We start from the raw sequence: 18,970 nt of genomic DNA, 5'->3' as shown, positions 1-18,970 counted from the left end.
GTGACTTCTGAAGATCTCCAAGTAAGGAGACTCCACCACTTCTCTGATCCACCTGTGCCAGTGCTTCATCACCTGGACAGATTTGATGCCTGATGTCCAGGGAACATCCTGTGTTCCAGTATGTCCTGCCATTGGGTATGACTAAAAAAAAAGCCTGTCTCTGTCCTCTTTGCAGTCTCCTTTCAGTCCTTTATACACATTGATGTGATTCTTTTAGTCCCTTTCTACTCCCTTTAGAGTTTAAAGATCTTAAGATAATAAGGTTAAGCTTTCTCATTTAGCCATTACAATCAGTTTAGTCATATAACTTGGATTAATGCACACAGTTCACTACTGACTCTCACTGGAGATTAAACAGAAAGGTAAATTGCTTGTTTTGTGCTACTAATGGCTCTGGAGGCAATCTTGTCTTCAGGAATATCATTACTAGCTACTAGAAATTTCATTTTCTACCAGTCTTATACCAAGCTATGTTATTGCCAATGCCAAACCACCAAACTACCAAAGTATCTAAAAGAGTAAGTTTAATCCAATTGATCACTTATTGATGAAATATAATTAATAAATTAATAAAATGGCATTCACAAATTTCTGCTTATAAAAGTATTGTGCCCTTTTTAGTGAGTCAGCTCTGATTATGATATCGGAGAGAATTAAGGATCTAAAAATTGTTTAACAGAACTATTACCTTGGTTATAAAGAACCTTTTAGTTGGTTAGTCATTAAATTGAAAAAATGTATTAACAAAACTGCTAAAATATAATATCACCTTAATCAAAAAGCTAGGTAAAAGCACAAAAAGTGTCAGAGGACCACATTCATTTATCTTTGGAAACATTCATATGTAACAGTGAAAATTACAAATGCTCAGTCTGAAAGCATGTGTTGTCTTTCTAGAAATTTTATGCCATTAGTTTTCTCCCAGAAATCAAAAATTGCAATTAAACAGTTTGTAGATGTAGCGTGGTTATTGTAACTGGGAGAAAAACATTACCTCTCCTGACAAACATAATTTAGCTTATACTTTTTAACAAAAACAATTGACCAAGTTGGAAGAAGGAACGGAAGGTCACAGCTCTTTCTGCATGCAAGGAATAGCCACTGGACCTCAGAGTTTTATTTTAATTTTTGCTGTAAATTTGCCCAATGAATATATTAACTTATCCTTAAAACTCTTACTTATAAAATTAAAACAAACAAACAAAACAAACAAACTGCTTATACACACATTTTAAAATATGGCCAATACACAGACTTCTTTGGAACTATACTCCTTCAGGTGTTTTTGTACTGTTATTGCATTTGGTACTGTTATTGCAGTTCTCTCCTCCTTTCATTTGCAAAAGATATACTGGGTATTATACAACAAAATAAAATGTCCTGTGCTCTTACACTTTGTATTTCAGCTGCATTTATTTCCCAAAATTACAGCTTAGCTATGAAAGTTAGTTAAACAAAGAACTTTATTCAATGTACTTGAAAACAGGAAGCTTTACTGTAACTATGTGATTTAATTTTAAGTGGGACCTGACTTCACTTTCTGGTAATGTACGCAATTAATTACAGAAAGACATATAATAGTGGAGCCAATCAACTAGCAACATGTGTAAGTAATTGATAATATGCAGAAAAAAATGGAGACTACTTAAGAAAAAAAAAAACCAAAAAACAATTGATAAACAGCCCAAGGTTGCTACATGGCATTCAAAATAAGTAATTTTTAAATATGCCCTTGTCCAAAAGAAGACAAATACAAGAAACAAGAAGGGGCTTGCCTATTTTAAAAATCTCAGATTCCACAGGCACTAAGTCAGATTGGCTGTGAAAAAAGTATTTATTTGTTTCCATGTAGAGACGTGCTGTAATTTCATAGTGTTTAATGTTAGTGTATGTCTTTTTTTCCATTCTGAATAGCAAGTGCATTTGTTAGAATAATCAATGTTGTAAATGTTCCATTAATTTATTTCCATCACTTCCACACAGTGTGCAATGCCTTGGCATATTTATGCAATATCCATAGAGAAAGTCACCTCCCAGATTTATGCGACATGCAGCATAAGCAGTCATTGCATTTACATGCATGGCCATACTACTCACATTCAGCCCTTAAACTATCTATTAGCTTCTCAAATGAAGAGAAGCCAAGTGAAAGACACTTCCCCTTCATCTTGTCTGCACAAAGGTAAACATGTATAAACAATCAATATGAATTCCACTGCAGTATGTTATAACCTTTTTCCAGCTACATAGAGCAAATGATTATACAGGATACCTGACTGAGGAGTCTCAAGACCCTTTATTTAGCATTGACTGAAAGGGTTAAGAAGGGCAATGAGATGTTTTTACAAGAGATTGATAGACTTTTATGTGAGAACATGATCAGGAATTCATTCTTATTAGAACGAGCTGGAGTCAGGGAAATAGTGGGAGCTAAAGGAATTGTAAAAATAACTGCTACTCTTTACACAGATACATAAACACAAGGTTTTCAGTTAGTGGGACTTACACGTGATAAGATATGTAGTATCTCTGTATTTTGAAAACATACAGACAGTTGAAAATCAGCTAGAAATCAAACAGCTTCACTTCACACCTTTCCACAAGGGTTTGTGAGCCTATTTTCATGCATTCAAGTTCTATTTCAGACAGACTAAAGTCTCTGTTAGTAATGTTTCTTGCTGGCTAGCTATGGACTTCCAGAGCTACTTCGCTAACAGAAAACAATATGCTGAGCTAACAGGACTGGTCTTTGGCCATGTGTCTTTGAGGTTGAGGTTTCCAAGAAAAAGAAAAAAAAAATGGAAAAAAAAAAAAAAAAAGCACTAACAGCATTTTTAAGTTATAGTCTCAAAAGACTAGGGACTTGGTTGCATTATGTATCTAATCCACATACAGATAAGGTGTTCTGATTACTTCCACAAATTTTTCTCTGTCCAACGTGAAGGTTCCCATCTCCATGACACCAGATCTTCAGATTACTAGATGTACTTTTTCCACTTATGTCACATTATGGCAAAAAGGATATCACACTATGCAGAAAAAGAAACCATTATTTGATTCTGGCAATTTTCACGTATCAGCAAACTCTACAACCATCCAAGCCATGAGAAGCCAGTTTCTCCCCAAGAATGTTGTGGGAAAGTGTCAAACCCTTTACTAAAATCCAGGTAGACAATATCAACAGCCCTTCCCCCTACTACTAATCAAGTTACCTAGTCATAGAAGACAAGGCTAGTCAGGCAGGAACCTGCCTTTCATAAAACTACACTGGTTGCACATGATGACATTCCAGGTGGTCTGCTTGATAAACTTCCCTGGTACCAAGGTCAGACTGATGGATCCTCCTTCCTGCTCTTCTTGTACACTGGAGTCACATTTGCTAACGTCCAGTCAGCTGGGACCTCCTTGGTAACCCATGACTGCTGGTAAATTATTGAAAGTAGCTTGGTGAGCACTTCTGCCAGCCTCTTCAGTGCCCTTGGATGAATCTTGTCCAGCCCCATAGACTTATGAACACACAAATGATGTAGTAGAACCACAGAACCAGAGAATAGAGGTCGCTTACAGTTTCCAAATGGATTATAGGATCTTCATTTCACTCCTTGTCACCATCTTCCAGCTCAGCGGGCTAGGTACCCTGAGAATAACTGGCATTACTAATACAGACCAAGGCAAAAAAAGCATTAAGTACCTCAGCCACCTCACTTTCCATCACTGTTTTCCTCAATTCAATTTATTTTGCTTTGTATAGAGTATCTGCTTCTGCTGGTCAGGTGAATGCTAGTCTCTGAATACTTTGTTTGCTACAGCATCCACCATTCTAGCCTTGTTTGGGGTGACACAATCAGCAGATGTGGCACAGACCAGCCTCTCCTAATGCTGATTGCAAAAAGCTGTGGCAACTGATTGAGAGTAAAATACAAGGCGATGAGTTGTCAGTGAGAAATATGCATCCACATGTTTTATCCAAGTACAAAGATCAGTTATGCATGATGCTGTTCCTAGGGACAGCAAGGTATAGCTTTGATTCCCTTTTCCACCCATTAATAATTCCTAGGAAGTGATGTAAAAAAAATGGGATTGTGTAAGTTAACTAAATCAACTGCTGTCTATCTGTTATTCAAATAATTTCTTTGTTTTATAGTCATTAAACCAGTTAAAGCCTCATGTATGAACCGTTTAGTGATGATCAGAAGAAATGATGATTTTTAAATTTCATACACCGTTTTTGCAGAAAATTGCCTTTTTTATTTTTTTTTGTTTTTAAATAGATGATTTCAAAAACCATAGAAGATCATTCTCCATCACATTTTAAACATACAGTTCTCCAACTTAGGGTGAAATGAATGTCCTTGTTGTCCAAAAAAACATTCAGATTCATTATCCAGTGTGCAAATAAGCCAAATACACACACTAGGTTGAGATACTGTTTTATTTCAGAGTAGCGCAAATTCTTTATACCAGGTGGTTTTCCATAAAGCTGTCCTGATTTTGGACTTTCCCTGTTGATTTTTATACAATTCTACACAGTCATTATCATATTAATACATCCCGCCAAATTCTAACTGGTTAATGATCGACATATAGTTGCATAATCTTATCTAGAAAATCTATGGAAGCTCAAGGAAATGGCCTTCACCTTGGCCATGGTCAGTCCAACCTGTGGGTGTGGTTTTTATCATTAAAATGACAGTATAATGAGCAGAGTTTACCTTCAGACATTACTGTTCCTCTACTTTTGCCAACTTGCCCCAGTTCCCCTTGGCAGGTCGATTACCACATCCAAGTTCCTTATACTACAGGATATTTTACATGGTAGATAATGCTAGTTCTGCATTCTTACAATCCAGGTTATGGAACAGTGATTGGAGCTGATAATAGCTGCCCTGGTAATAGCATGATACCTTGGAAGGACAAAATCTTTAAAACACTCTGGTAGTTTAAGGACACATATTATGACTCTCTATCTCCTACATTTAGCCTAAGGTTACCCTTCCACAGATCCTTCCTTGCTTACGAGTTATTAGTTCTGGGAAATCTTAAGCCACTGGAGTACTATAGTCCTCCTCAAGCATAAATATGCCACAAATTGAGTAATGTCATCTCTGTTATGATACAGGTACCCACATGTGTTTGAAGAGAGATTGTAAACATTCGGATACAATGAAGCAGGATTACTTTCCTGAGAGATAAAGGAATCAATCGTTATTCACAGAACTTCAACAATAATTCATAATGAAAACCATTAATCCAAGCATATAATTACTGAAGTGATGCAAATGAAAAATATTAAACTATATGAAGAATAAAGATTCTAACAGTGAAAAATTATACCCAATGCTTTCAAAATAAGTTAGCTTCTTAATAAGTACTTGGCTTTTCCTTCTTTTTTAAAAAGTCCATATTGAAAAGGGGTAGAGACAGCAGGAACCAACTATAATAACATTTCCTAGTCATAAAAGGATTTCAAATAAAAAGAGCAACAACATCAGGAAATATTTGAGTAAACATGAAGGAGAAGATTTCAATGGACATTTGCATTACATCAGCTGGATATACTGATGGGAGGTTTTTGTGAAATCCTGTCCTGCACTAGTCATGTACATTAAAAACAGACTACTGAGTCATGAATGGACACTGCATGACAATCCTTGCCTTTCAGGCATTCCTTAGTAAGGGATACCCTGAGGCATACTGTGGTTATCTGGATGTCTGGGTTTCATCTGAGAGGAAAGATGATCATCTCATCTAACAGTGAACAGCCTAGACTCCTTCCCATCTGGAAATGGCCTGGAGCCCCTGAAAGACTATTATTTCTGTCCCATCAAGTAGCCTTATCCCAAAGCATCCATTTCTCAATATGTCCCTTGGTACATATGATTTTTTTTTTCTTAATAAAATCTGGATAGTTAGTAATTTAATTTGTTTGGAACTTACAGTGTATAAAGCTTGGGCGATACTAAACATTTATTTATTTATTTATTTATTTATTTATAGGAATTTTTCCATTGAGAAGTTGCGTGAAAAATAAGTGGAGAGTGAAACAAGTACAATTGGTCAACCAGGAAAGTAAGCGGTCAATCTTCCTAGCAGCTGGAGATGGAGAAGTTTTGTTTCTTTCTTTTCTGCCAAGAAAGAGAAAGTGCAATACTCATCATGTACCTTCAGGCATACTTTTGTCTCCTTGGAAATACTTTACTGTGAAAGCTCTTGAATTTGATGTTCCATCCTGATGACAGAAAATATAATTCCCAAGCTTTCATGGAATAGCTGCCACTTGTAAAGAAATTTTAAAGGACATAATAGCAATAATTCAAATTCTAACAAAGCTTTCCATGACATGAATTTTATTCACACCCCTATTACACATGTAACTCATTTGATTTTTATAAATCATGTAATTAATGATCTAGACAGCTAAATGGGAGAAGAAAATGAAGCATTCTAAGCTCTTCCTCATTTTATTTTTGTTTTATATGTATATATATATTTTTTCTGATTTAGAGCTCTATACAGACTTCATTTGCTTGGAAAATACTCCTTTTTTCATAAAAAATGATTTTATACATAAGTGTCCTTTGTTAGCCATCTGTCTTTAATGTCTTCCAGTTTTCAAAATCTGAAACAAGGTTCCACTGACACACCTGGGCAACAAATGAAGATTTCCTTACTGGGTTACATAAAAATTTCTGTTGGCAAACAGAAATGCAACTGATATTGAAGTCAAGTAAATCAAAGACAACTGGGGCTTAATAACTTGCACATATTGGTGCTAAATAATTATCTAAGAAAGAACTTTTTTTTTTTCTTTCTTTTTAATGCTAGGATGCAATAATTGAAGGGATTAATGATACTGAGTATGCAGGCATTGAATCAGTTCTGAAAGCACTTGCGTTATTAAATACAATATAGACTACAGACTGAAGTATTCTTTTAAGACAATTAGTTTAGCTTCTAAACAATCCAATATGATTTTGCTCAACTGCTACTGTATGAAAATAAGCATGTACTATATTTCGTTTTATGTTTTAAGGTGCATTTTCTGTGTTTCTGTCACTTTTAGTTTACATCAGCAGGAAACGATGCTAAATCTGGCTAAAATATCTGCTCTTTTGGTGTAAATGATGGATATGATATGATTACTTCACTCAAGGCTTGAATCATGAAAGGACCTTTGTCTGATACAGCTTCACATAAGTGAGTCAAGGTGCATATTATATGCATGATCAAAAAGCAGTAAGTCTGACATTTGAAGGTCAGATCAGAGAGGGCAATAACAGAGGGGAAATTATTATGCATTATTTTACCATAGGAAAAAAGAGAGTAATAAAGGTTATATGAGAACAAAACTTTTAACAAGATTCATGATAAACTCCTGTAATAATAAAAACCAGCAAGCTGATGCATTTCATATATTGCCTTATATTTAAAATGAATGTCATACAATGTTCACAGAAGACCTGTTTTGTATATAATACTAGAATGTAAAGCACAGGGCAATGTGAAAATCTGCATGGGACGTGTTTCTGTACTTGTACAGAATTTAGTTTACTTTAGTCCTGAATACAATACAGCATGTAGACTTTGCTGTTGTCTGACAAAAATAGCATAACCAAATGATCTGAAAAAAATGAGCTTTTAAAGTAATCTCAGGAAGGGGACTCATAAAATATGTAGCTTTACTCTGGGAATACTCTGTGTGAATTATTTAACGGTGCAATGAACTGGATAAGCCATAAGTCAAGAGAGGGCACTGCAATTAATCTCCTCCTCTTTCCCCATTTTTGTGATGACAAATGGCAGACTGGAAAGGAACTGTGTTGAGGATCCAATCAGAAAACAGCTGCTGGTGTGAAAACCACGGAAAAAGGACACTTAACTTGTCCTGGCAGAGCAATAGCTGTTGGAGAAAAAAAAAAAAAAAAAAAAAGTAGGCAGCTCTCTGACAGATTACTCTACACTCCCCATAACTGAAGCACATGAACCACCTCCCCCCCAGATTTATGTATCTGCCATATTACAGAGAGCTGTATCAGAAGTCGCACAGGTAAAGAACAAAACAAAATTGTTCAGATACACAATAACTGACAGGTAACTGTGAACAGATAACTGCATCCTAAAATTTCCATCAACAGAAGGTCAGTATGCTGCACTTGGACCTGGTCAAAATATTTACACTGAAAATGTTGTGGTTTAACCCGGCTGGCAGCTAAACACCACACAGCCGTTCGCTCACCCTCCCCCCTCCCTCTCTGGGATGGGGGAGAGAAACGGGAAAGTGAAGCCTGTGAGTTGAGATAAAGACAGTTTATTAAGACAGGAAAATAATAATAACAATAATAATAATAATAGTGATAATGGTAATAGTATTAACAATAATAATGTGTAAGAAAACAAGTGATGCACAATGCAATTGCTCACCACCCGCTGACCGATGCCCAGCCTATTCCCGAGCAGCCGGCCCCCCCACCCCGGCCAGCCACCCCTATGTATTGTTTAGCATGACGTCAGATGGTATGGAATACCCCTTTGGCCAGTTTGGGTCAGCTGTCCTGGGTCTGTCCCCTCCCAGCTCTTGCTGCACCCCCAGCCTGCTCGCTGGCAGGACAGAGCAAGAAGCCGAAAAGTCCTTGGCCTGGTGTAAACACTGCTCTGCAACAATTAAAACATCAGCATGTTATCAGCGCTCTTCTCATCCTAATCCAAAACATAGCACCCTACCAGCTACTATGAGCTACATAACTCTGTCCTAACTGGAACCAGGACAGAAAACTTGACAGATTTTTTTTTCCCAATTGGTTTTGGATTTGATTTAAAAAATGGAATGTTGGGGCATTTTTGGGAAATATCAAAAATTCTAATTTTGGGTGGGAGAGAAGTAGAAAGCTTTTTCAGAATGGATAATACCTCTCCCTCTTTATTTTATTGATAAATTCTAATTTCAGTCCCCTGCTGGCATGGTCCTAATTGTATTATCAGGAGCATTCTAGAGCCTGAATTCAACTTTGTGTCACAAGTCATCACACCTTACAAACACACTGTATTGTGATATTAAACCAGATAAGGATATACACAGAAGCAAGAGACATTATAGCAACTTCATCTCACAATCTGCTTGGCGAATGCCACTTCATTGAAACTTTGAATTGTGATATGCAACCTTTTTACCTTTTTTTATTTTATTTCTTTTTTCTCTTAAAAGAAAGGGGTAGAATCTCCACTGACCATTCTTACTTCTTCTCTGTTTTACTCCTCCCCACAGCAACACAGAAAAAATAATTAAGATAGTGGTTTATATATTAGGACACCACAGAGACTTACCTAAACAAATAACTACTGGCAAAATGCATAACAAGGAAGTGAGGTTCTTTCCTCCTTGTGTATGTTTTTTAAGGTCTGTGTTTGAAGATTTATATAAGCTTTCTTCAGTAATCAAGACCTTGACTTTCTTAAGCACTCAACAATACTCTTATGTAATTTATGGTGGCAATATATTCAGTAAGCACTTTCCTTTCTGATGAACATGACAGTTAATGAACACAAGCTTTTACAGACTTTCTTACAGTGTGCTGTGGTTCTAAGTGAAAGTCAAGTAGGCTTTCAGAGGGTGAGCTAACACTTGTTAAAAAATTAAATTTAAGATGATGATATTTATTTCATTAGTGAGAACAGATTTTTCTAAACTGAAGCTAACTTCTTACACATGCTTTCTGAGTGATGTGCCAACACAGTATTACTACCAGAAGAAATAACACACAACATTGAAGACATTTGGTGTGTTTGATAGCTTTAAAATGCTTCTACTTAGATTTAAGTTTTAAAAGCATTACTGTATGCTACAAAAACGTATTTTTGGAGTCAAGAATCTTCCTATCAATAAGACATTAAATCCAAAGTACAATTATGAAAATAGAAATGACATTATTAAAATAAGCTAAGTAGAAACCTCCCACTAGTAGACACACTAAGACAAGCAGAAAGTTCTTTTAAGAAAAAAATATCTTCAGATTTTAAACAGAGATTGAACTGGTGAATATCTGGACACTTAAAAATACATTGTGACCATTACTGCCAGAAATAGTTTGAGAAAATCTGTGGTTTTAGGTAAGCTGACTCATCAGCCCCATAAATAGTAATTTTCTTTTCTCTTACAACTTTCTCTTTACCACTTCTAGCATCACTCCTGCTCCTGCCACCAGGAGCTAAACACACATAATAACGTGCTTTGGACTTTTGCCAGGCTCAGCAGGCTTTCGTAAGCAATTCCCTTGAGCCTGTTAGTAGATTACTGTGACCAGATGGTGGATTTGATTCTTCAAATTTTGTTGGGTCTGTACTTTCAGAGAAGGTGATTCCAAGGTAGAAAGCCAGAAGTGAGATACATCCTGATTTCCCCATGGTCTTACATCATACTATAAAACTGTAATTTTGGGTAAGGCAGCTTTTGTGCCTGTTCATGCAAAAGTGGATTATGACCCATAAATATCACATTAGCATTTTAGACTGAAGATGGTGGGGAAGAGTTTTAAAAGCCAGTACATCCTGACCATAATTAAGTTCAGCTTAAGTCCTGTTGTCCCTGACAGTTCCATTCAGGATACAATATTTGGATAAAATTCTAAAAAAACACCTTTTCAGTACCAATACTAAGGATAAACTGAAGAGAAACAAAGATGTCACACAGCAACCTATATACAAACACTGAGTGCTGTAATTAACATGCTGTGACATATGTACAGATGAAAACAAAAAGCCTCAATGATTTGCAGTGGTGACTCAAAACATAGTATAAACCCCACAGTCATTTCTGTAGCATGGAATATAGCTTTCAGAATGTTTATTCCCAGTTTTATTCACATACAACTGGAAACTCAACTTCTCAGGGTTTTTGATAGACCTGACCACACTGGCTTTAAAGCAAGACCCAAATATAATATAACCCAGTGATAAAGGGCAATATGCTCCAAACCAGATTATAGTATCTTTTTATGGGGCAGAATTGTCTCATAAAAAAGCTGTAAAAAAAAAAAAAAAAAAAGCTGTAAAACTTCCTCGGGCATTCACCCCAAGGGGGTGTAGAGAGTTACTGAAGTTGCTTTTGAAGTTTATGTTTATGAGAGTCAAAATTGCTGCTTAAACTTGGAAAACTCTTAAGGTTTTATCTCAGTAAATATATATATATATATATATATTTTTTTTAAGAGAATTTTCTAAAACTGCAGCCCCTGAAAAATCCCAGAAAATAGTAATCCAAGGAGAGTGGGTACTATGTCTGTGCTTTACACACATCAACTGCTGGATTTGTTCAGCTATAAAGAGGCTTTCAAGGAACAAACAGCAACAACATATCAGCTCTATGTTCTTGAGCGTTCCTAAAGATATTTTAATCCAGTGTGAAATAAACTTGATGATCCTTCCTCAGTAACTGGGTAGTTGCTTTAAGGCACCCAAGGCTGATAATAACCGAAGTTCAAATCTACTGCTAGCTTTATAAATGTATACAGCAAACACTGGGCTACCTGGTAAAGAGGCATCCCATCGCTGCTGACTCTCTTCACCAACAGTATTCTGAAACAGCTGCCAGAATACAGAACATTGTCACCAGTTTCTCACACCAACCCTAGATCATACCTCTGCGTTATCTCGCATTATCACCATTATTTTCCTCTGGGTGCTATCTCATTCAGCAAAAAGACCTAAGAGCTAAGTAAAGGTGAAAGACTCCAACCCTTTGGGAGACTGGCACGAAAACATCTGCTTTCCTATCTATGAATATGTATGAAAATGTTGCATATCTTCCTTTCCTTTGTCACTATAAATCAAGTCAATTAAGAGGAAACAGGATGAGTCAGACAGCTGCAAAGGGAGAAACTTGGGAGAGTAGAAGGTTACTTAGCACTTTTGCAGAGAGATCTGCAAACAGACCGGGCTGAATCCTGAAGTCTTCTGTCTTCAGATCAAATTCTTTTTGCCTTCAGGATTTACCCTGAACAGGGAGTTTCGAATTTTGACCAGAATTATTTTAAAGAGGGTTAAAAGGTCATCTGTGAAAGAACAGCACATTGTGAAGTGAAATATATTCAGAAGTCCATGGAAATCAGATGGACTTCAGCGCCAGGCAAAGTCAAAGTGGTTTATAACTGTAGGACCTCATGAAAGTTACTTTTATGGAACACAGAATATATTTTCTGCTTTTAGTTTGTTTTAGCAGCAACACAAATACTCGAATACCACATGCTAACTCATAACATAAATCAACTTTCTTCACTGCCTATCATCAATTCAGGAAGCTATATTTGAAACATCTTCACTAACTGCTCGCTTCGAGACAGCATGCTATAAAAATATCAGGCAAATATTTTATCCACCTGCTGCAGTGCTTACCTTCCTACCATACAGTCTTTTAGCTCTCATGATTGAACTATTCAGTTTTTAATGGCAATGATTTGGAACACAGCATTTTTAACATGCAAAAGGCAATTGCTTTTTATTCTGATATGTTTGCCAAGTTTCAAGAATGGCTGGGATATAATCCATGTACTTTGTTTACTTCACAGAGAATGTTATCTGTGAATGGCAACATAATTATCAAATACACAGGAACAGTCCCAACTATTCCTAGCTCTGTTTGTGACTTATATGACCCTAGCAACTTGTGTATGTGTTGCCTCTATATCTTGTTTAGTGTTGTAATGAGAATTCCTTGACTGGTCCTAACAACAGGCTCTGAACAAAGCTGTGGCTTTATGCTTTACTCATGAAGAAAACAAATACACTTTTGCCTCCCTTGTAATTTTATTTTTCACTCTAACCAAAGATGTATGATAACAAGCACATAAACACATTTATATTTTCCTTTCTTTGCAGCAAAAGGATTCTTTGGTTACACAACATTTAATTACACAGAGCTCACTGATTAAAAGAAACCCTACTGTCTTATTTCTGTCACTTTGATATATTACCCCAATTTCACTAGAAGATTTCTCCTGGCTTACACTTTTGGTTACTGTTTTCATAAATACCTTCCTTAGGCAATTCATTCTGTTAGGAACGTGTATGACACTAGATTTTTTTTTTCCCTTCAGACCAGAGTTGCTATGATTTATGGACCTGATTCTGCCCTATAAAGTAGATAAAAAAGTCCTCTTTGGACTAGATTCACTGTAGTGTTATTCCAATTTTTTGCAGAAGTAACTCCATTACATGGAAACTGCTTGTGAAAACGCTGCTAAAGTGAAGTAGGTGAAGTAAACAAAGGTCAAGCCTTTTCACAGCATTATTGCTGCTTTCTGTGGCCCTCTGCTTTCCTTTTTGATGGATGTTCCTAAATTTTATTTTTCATCTAGAGCAAATGACATTGTGTATGGTGTGGACATGTACTTTAAAAAGGAATAAACCAATTCTTTCATTCTAGTGATAAAAAAGAAGTCTTGCATACCATATTCTAGATACTAGTCCATTTTGGCTACAACAGCTAATCAACAGAGATATTTGCTCCTCCCTCCCCCTTTTTTTTTCTTAAAACAAAACAAAACAAAAAACCACTTATAAACACTTATATAACTTAAATAATTATTTAAGTTGGTGTAGCTGGGTGTCGGGCTATGCTTGTGTGTACAGACACTGCATTTAGTTCCAGGAACTCCACAGCTTCTTTCTGCACAGATATATAATGGACTGACTTAAGACAGGAGGATTAACTGAATTCCTCCCACCTTCACATAAAAACGTTTGACTAACTACCACAGTCTTGGAGCTTCCCCAGGTAGCTCCTGCTGTGCCTAGACAAATTGCTAGGCACTATCTGCAGGTTTCAGTTATTGATTAGCATCCTGAGAGGAGAATCTGGCCATCCTTAAGGCTCCCTAGGTGGTTTCTGATGCAACATGGGAAAAACTGTAGATAGATGGGACATTTTCAATAGTCTGTACAAACTGTTCCTGCAAATGCGGAAAATGTAACACAGGGCACTCCTTTGTACGTAATTATGATAGGAGATTTTTTGTAATTTTTAAGATAACCTACAGCAATACTTCATATATACTGGACTGGCTAGAGGGTATGCATTGCTCTGTGCAAAGATATATACATACATACACACATATATATATTTACCAAATATGTATATTTACCAAAATACATCTATGAGTGTTTGTGCAACACTCAGTACCCAAAGCTTGCACTTCAGTTCATCACTGAAAGGTCACAGTCTTGCCCAATGTGCCAGGAACTTCAGAAACTATTACCTTGATGGCTTCTGCTATGCAGGAAAGGGGAAAAAGGAGGACTGATCTTGGATCAGTGTGCTGATATCAGATCGCTGCAGTCCTATCTCTTTCTCCAAAATCAAAGAGGTGAAGTCTGTACCCAAGATGGAGGTGGTCATAGATCTAAGAGTTCTTAGCAACAAAATCACCAAGAGGAAAGTCTGGCTGCAACTAGGCTACTATCTACTGTCCTAGGCAACAACTTACTTTGCATATGGCTGTGCTTAGAGTCTGTTGCTATAGTACAATAATAAAATTCAAAGAGAAGCACTGATATTCTTATAAATTTCCCCTCTATTCAGGTCACTGTTTTTGTGAATTCTCAAAAATCCCATTTGTCCAGAGAGCTACGTCAGCTCTTTACTGGTAACAGAAACATTCATCTCAATCTCATCTTGTTCAGGTTCCTTGAAATATCTGCTTCACCATAGATACTCACAAAAGCTGGGATTTACTAAACATAAATAAATGTATTGTCAGTGACATATCATAGCTAACCTACCAGATGGTATCCCAATTAGAGGGATTTTATTTACAAACACAAATTGCTTCCAGGAGAATTGAGAGGCAGGAGATACAATATGGAAAGAAGCCATCATTCTATACAGTTGATAGGAAGATTGTCTTTTTGTAGTTTCTGAATGGGAACTTTGAAAAGCAAAGATGATTCATACCATGTATTCTGACATGCTCAAAACAGTTAGCATAGAGGCAATCTATCATATATTTGAACCAATTACTGAAATGCAGATACAGATTTTTAGAAACATCTATGGTAAAGAACATTAAGTTATATTGGTATGTTGTATTCCATTATTAAGCAAAGAGCTCTTTAAAATATTAGAAGGAATGACATTACATGCAAAATTATGTATTAGGATAAATATTTTTACATATTAGTTACAAAGTTTTCTGACGCATTATGCAGAAAATGCAGCACATTATTACAGAAAAGTAAGTAACAAAACCTGAATATTAAAGGAAAGTTTACTTGCTATTGGCAGGAACATAGCTTATAAGTTAAGTTGACAATACTGCATAGTGAAACACAGCATTTACACATTTTGGGAAGACTGCTTTGAGGATTTATTTTTCTCTGTCATTTATAAAGGATATTCCATTTCATCTGCCTTTATATATATATATATATATTTTTTTTTCTAATGCATGGCTATTGAAATTTAGAAGAGATCCTGAAAGCCCTTGACATCTTTAATACAATTTTCATCTGAATTGACTCAACTAAAAGTAAAGAGGTTCAGAATTAAATCAGTAGCAAAACCTTACCTGATGGTAGCAAGAACTGAAACACTACTGGCAAAATTTTGGCAATTTGATATAATCCAAGTTGCTTAAGATAGGAAAGAAATATCATGTATTACTCAATCTAAACTGAGAATGCAACCATGGATATTTAAAACATATCTTTTAAGATAAGGCATTTAGCTATATCAAGGGACTGCCAAGAGAACCCTGAATTATGACATTTCCTAATTTTCAGCAGTTAATCTGTATTTGTAAATAATACTACACAAGTTTAATTGTTGGCTTTTTTTTTTTTTTAATTTCATTGTACAATTTCTTTGGTTTTTAGAAAGAAAATATCTTTTTTTCTTCTCATGGGCATCCACTAGACACTGACATGATTCATGTCTCTCCCGTACTGGGGGGCCCGGAACTGGACACCACAGTCCAGGTGCAGCCTCACCAACACTGAGTAGAGGGAAAGGATCACCTCCTCTTGACCTGCTGGCGACACTTTGCCTAATGCAGCTGAGAATACTGTCAGCCTTTTTAAGGGCACATTGCTGACTCATGTTCAACTTGTTGTCCACCAGGACTCCCAGGTCCTTTTCTGCAAAACTGCTTTTTGCCTGGGTGACCCCTAGCATGTACTGGGGCCTGGGGTTCCTCCCCAGGTGCTTTTTTTTTTTTCCTACTTCTTTTTGTTGAACTTCATGGGGTTCTTGTATTAATCAGAAATACTTTGCATAAGCAAATCTCATAAAGGTTAAATTAAATAACCCTTTTGGCAGAGGATATGAGAATTGACTAGACCTCATTAACCAAGTGTTTAACTATCTAGCAAGCTATTTTCATAAACTAACTGAAGAAATTTTCATAAACATCAAAAGTCAAACAGACACCTAAAAATCTCATGCTGATTACCATAAGACAGACAAATGATTTGATATATATGCATCCTTTGTTAACCCAAGCATATCAGGACCACTCCAGCAGTCATTGATTTACAGCCATTCTTCTCAAGCTCGACTTACTTTCCTGTCATCCCCTCCAAACAGCTAGCATCTAAGTCCATCTGTTTCGTACCCTGGCTCTATATGACAACCTTCTGTTCAACCCTTTGCAAATTACTTCATTTCATGCATATTGTTTGTATTTTTGTCATAAAACACCAAAAATTCATAGTGTAGAGAAGGCATAAAATGTTACAACTTTGGGGCATCAATATCCAAACAAACAAGAAGGGTTTGTACCTCACTTTCAGCTTTCTACCCAAAGTCTGTTGGCTGACGTGCACAATTCCTTCTTTGTTTCAGAGTCCTACTCTGTTTAGCTCCTTTCCTGAAGTAAACACAAAGGTTTCTACAGAAGCCAGCACAGGAGCGTTTCTTGGCCTTTACTAGCACCACCTATTCTTCTTGCAGTCTTCTAGCCTTAGATGTCAAGTAGCAGCTGAACAGTCACATTCCCTAAGAATAACTCTAACTTTCCCACACAGTTTATGGCAAGACTATTAATTTTACAGTTCCACACTCTAAATCATTCAAGCAAATTTTTATTTTGCCCATGGATGGCTCTGACACCTACATGATTAATATCTCACTCTAACAGCATAAAAAACTGAGGGCATTTGGTATGTCAGTGTGTGACATATCTCTACAAATCCTTACATTTGCACTATGACAAAGTTCCTGACTTGAGACCAGATGCTTCATAATGGAGTAATAAAATGGCATTTATTGCAAATACTAACAAGTTCATGCTATGGGAGTTTATTGCGTAATGGGGCATTAACTTTTGCAATATTATGAAATCAAACAGGTTGACTGATGAGTCATATTTACACAGTGACTGGAATACACAAATGATAAACTATCATGCACTGTGGTCAAATAAATAAGTTTGTTAGAGATTAACAGTAATATTGCATCAAATATTTGCGTTTGGAGGACAAAAACCTGGAAGCATAGTCTGAAATCACATTCTTCAGCATTCAGCCTTGGTTGGTATTAGGCAGACTACCAGCATCTTGCTAGACTGTTCTCCGCAGAAATCAGTCTTGGGATGGGAAAGGGATAGGAAATAATATTATATTATTTCTTTTTTGGTGCTCTCTCAGTTGTTATTAAAAAACAGCATGAAATCCTGCTTCCTTGAAGAGGATGAATAAACATGTAACCGTTTCCAAGGCTACTTTCCCAGACAGTCCTGTGACTTAAAGGAATCTTGTCTTTTAACCCTCTCAGCACAAATGACTAGTCTCAACACAGCAATAAACTAAAACTACACTTTTCTGTCATTCCTCAGAAATCATTCTCTCTCATTCAAGCTTTTTGATCTTGCTTCTTTTTTCACCTTTTTTTAGTCCACATGGAGCTTCACTGCTTCTTTCATTTAACCTATACATAAGATATTTAGCATACCTATCACCTTTAACAAGATCTGTGATTATGTGCAGGTTAAAAAGAGGTCCCCCCTTCAGCCAGCTGGCTGTTTTGAGTTCGGGTCAGAGTTGCACAAATCTCCCCAGATTCATTCTACATGACCTAGGGCATGTAGCTTCAACCATGGATTCTGTTAGGAATCTAAAACTAATGCTTCAATGACCAAGTCCCTCTGGTTATGTCTAAGCTATACGACCTGGAAGACCTCTGTAACTAGCATTAATTTAATTGTCTGATCCAATGGCATGCTGGCTCAAGTTCTCCAAAGATGCATGCATGTACTACTACATGCCTCACCTTCTAACATGATTTCCATCAGAAGAAAGCCAGGCAAGCAAGCTGAAAAGGAGCTGTAGTGCCTCGCATTGTCACGTTCTTGCTAAAGGTGATTCATGGAACAGGACAATTAAGTGTGCCACTAAATACACTTGCCACAGTCCCATCACAGCCACTATGAATTTAGCAGTTATTTCTTAAAAAAAAAATCAATTTAAAATCATGTAGCCATATAAGGTTGTTTTTCTACTATCTCATTTAATTACACATGACAAAAGCCTGAGCATTGATTAGTGAATGTGCCCTGCAGACTTTGTCCTGAAGAGCTCAATTTCCCTGCCCCTGCTATCTTCTTTCCAACAACATACCACCTGCAGTCATTTTATATTAGTTGTGATAGATTTGGTTTAGATGTATGTAAGTGTCTGCTTTTAGTATACGACTTATGAAAAAGTACCAGGGTAACCTTCAGTTTACATGCTACAGTGAACTGTGAATAATATTCCTTGAAAAAGTGAAAAGAGAAAGACTAAACCAACAGCAATTTAATTGAAATTTCAAGTCTTATTTATAACTTACAAAAGTAAGCATGGCTATAAAAATGAAAATGAATTGTACTGAAACTGAAGCCTTCTCAAATTACCATCTGTACTCTCAATAAAAACCACTGTCTGTGAAAGCAAAAACCTTTTCTACATAGTGTCTGCTATTGCTTAATGAGATGTGCATACGACTGCA

At 36.4% G+C, this 18,970-nt stretch overlaps 1 protein-coding gene across 21 annotated transcripts in view; it reads right to left on the bottom strand.

Annotated features, from left to right (window-relative positions):
• The window catches only part of LOC106034895 (uncharacterized), a 570,359-nt gene that overhangs the window by 282,026 nt on the left and 269,363 nt on the right, over positions 1 to 18,970 (bottom strand). For 2 of the 21 annotated variants that reach the window (XR_010829467.1, XR_010829468.1), the window contains exon 9: positions 14,647 to 17,570. The exons of 18 other annotated variants lie outside the window; for them this stretch is intronic. The gene's annotated coding sequence lies outside the window, so the exon portion shown is untranslated. Of the gene's footprint in view, positions 1 to 8,421; positions 8,458 to 14,646; positions 17,571 to 18,970 lie in introns of those variants that run through there. One more of the 21 variants, XR_010829472.1, reaches the window with a different exon arrangement.

Source organism: Anser cygnoides, chromosome 2, assembly GCF_040182565.1.
Source record: "Anser cygnoides isolate HZ-2024a breed goose chromosome 2, Taihu_goose_T2T_genome, whole genome shotgun sequence".
NCBI classification, from domain to species: Eukaryota; Metazoa; Chordata; class Aves; order Anseriformes; family Anatidae; genus Anser; species Anser cygnoides.
This window is presented reverse-complemented; position numbering and strand designations above follow the sequence as displayed.